Raw genomic sequence first — 2,754 nt, 5'->3', positions numbered from 1 at the left:
ATATATATATATATATATATATATATATACGATAGGCTTCTTTCAGTTTCCGTCTACCATATCCACTCACAAGGCTTTGGTTGGGTTGGCCCGAGGCTATAGTTGAAGACACTTGCGTAATGTGTCACGTATATATATATATATATATAGCAGAAGCAACAGAGCTTGATACGTACCAACCAACGTAACTCTCGGACCTTGAGTCACTTTGTTGCTTCTTTTAAATTTTAATAAAAATATACACACATTCATATTTTGTGTTCTATTGTTTCTGTTTGCATCACCAAACCTGTATATATGTGTGTGTGTATGTGTGTGATCATTCTTCTATGTACTTCTGTTCCACGTGTGACCTACAAATTTTTTTCTTTGGGTAGTTATGTTTTGCGTAAATGCCCACCATATTAAAGAGATCGTCTTCGGTTATGCGACCCGTTTGCTCCTTGCAAAATTATTAATTATATTATGTAGTATACGCCTAAACACAGCAATAAGTATTGGAAAAACTTCATTAAAGAATAATTAATTTAGTACATATATAAATTAGTACATCATTTTGGATATGAAATATGTTTTCTAGGATTTTTTTTTTTAATCTGTGAGCAAAAATTTATTTCAAATTCTATATTTGTTTTATTTTTGTGCATTCTTTTATGTTTAACGCAAGCCATTGCCTAAATAGCTCAGGTGCAACAATACTGAGTGAATTAACATTTCTCGACTAGAGGAAGATTGATCTTTTAAAAGCGTTTATTCAGCATATTTTGAAGTGTGTTCATTATCGATACCAATAAACTAGGGCAAAACCGAATACTTTTAGAAGAATGTAAAACTGTTAAGTCCTCATACTGCGTCAAACATACCATTTCAATCGTTTATTTTTTACTTTTTTCAGTCATTAGATTGCGGCCATGCTGGGGCACCGCCTTCTAAGATTTTTAGTTGCATGTATTATCCCCAGTACTTAAATTTTTTAAAGTCTGGTACTTATTCCATCGGTTACTTTTGCCGAACCACTAAGTTACAGGGACATATACATACGAACACTTGTCAAGCCATGGTATCACACACACACATACACACACACACGCACACACACACACACACACACATACACACACACACGCACACACACAAACACACACATATACACACAGAGGATATTTAAGGATAGTTTTATGTTTATAAAAAAAACATATAATAATAGATAACTTTATCAAAAAATGCTATGAGGGTAAAAATAAAACTTTTCTATAATGTTATTCAATAAAGCCACCTTCAGTTTCAACAACTGTTTCTGTATGAGATCTAAATCATCTACATGCTCAAATCAAGCGGTCCTGTTTCATTTTCGACATTACTCTGACTATGGCAGCTTTCAAGGAGCCTTTGATGTTATGGACGTGTTCATTGACCCCTCTCACAACAACGCTCCACATGGACTACGATCAGGGGAATTAGGAGGCCAAATGTTTGCGGTTATGTGATCATGAAAGTTTCAGCCATCCATTCCTGTGTTACTAGATCCATGAGTGATAGTGCAGAGTCTTACTGAAACACAGATGGCCTTCCATTACATACACGGTCTATCCAGGGCTTAACAATTATTTCCAGGACCTCAATGTAAGCGGTAAAATTAACTCTAAGGGTTTGTGGAAAGAAGTAAGGAAGCATCACAAGACCTTCATTGCTGACAGCCCCTAAAACCATGACAGTTGCTTGAAATTTTGTATGCATAACACCTGGAACTGCAGAAGGGTCTGCACATAACCATCTGTCATTTCTTCTGTTAACTTTTTGATCTTGGTCGAAGTTTTTCTCATTTGAGAAAGACCAAATCAAATCTTCTTCAGCTGGATTTTTCAGTTTGTTTAAGGGACTTTTAAATTTGATGTAGTGATTTTCTTTTACTTTTTCTGAGTAAGCTGAAGGTTTGCAATTATTATTTCCTGAAACAGATTATACTGAGCAAAAAATGCAGCAATGACCTCAAATACCTTACGCACTCTGTATATTAAATATATATATATATAATAGATATTAGTGTCTATTTCTAATTGTGTACGTGACGAGGCACTTAGCTGACCTCTGATTATAATTATGTATATAATAATAGTCTATTATGTATAATTCACCTAAAAAGGTTTTTTTAACATTCTGACTACTTGGTAAAATTATTAATTAATTAATTAATTTTACCCTATATTATTATTAAAATTATAATTTAGTCCATGATCAAAACTAGTTTTTCTGCGGAATAGGTGGTAACAAACACGTGAGTATAAAGGATAAATATGTATCACATTAGGCTGTATATTTTTGGGTGTGCGGTTGAATATTAGTTATGTGATGACGCTTGATCGCGCACATATTCAATCCTAACACTCGCAAATTTATAATTCAGAGTATTACACTGAAGAGAACAATAGGTAAATACAATTTACTTTAAGTTCGAAACGCGTCTGTGATTAACCGAAGTCGTGTGGATTCATCATTTTTCTTTTTACCTACATAAAAAGTTTGTTATTGTCTCTGAGATTTTTATGGTAGTTGAAAAGACATCAGCGTCTATTTCTAATTCAGTACGTGGCGAGGCACTTAACTGACCCCTGATTATAATTATGAATATAATTATAGAATATTATGTATAATTTACCTAAAAAAGTTTTTTTTTAACGTACACTCTACTTGGTAAAATACTTAATTCATTAATTTTACCCAATATTATATATATATATATATATATATATATAT

The sequence above is a fragment of the Octopus bimaculoides genome, chromosome 21 (assembly GCF_001194135.2).
Source record: "Octopus bimaculoides isolate UCB-OBI-ISO-001 chromosome 21, ASM119413v2, whole genome shotgun sequence".
Taxonomy (NCBI): Eukaryota; Metazoa; Mollusca; class Cephalopoda; order Octopoda; family Octopodidae; genus Octopus; species Octopus bimaculoides.
Note: the sequence above shows the minus strand (reverse complement) of the source record.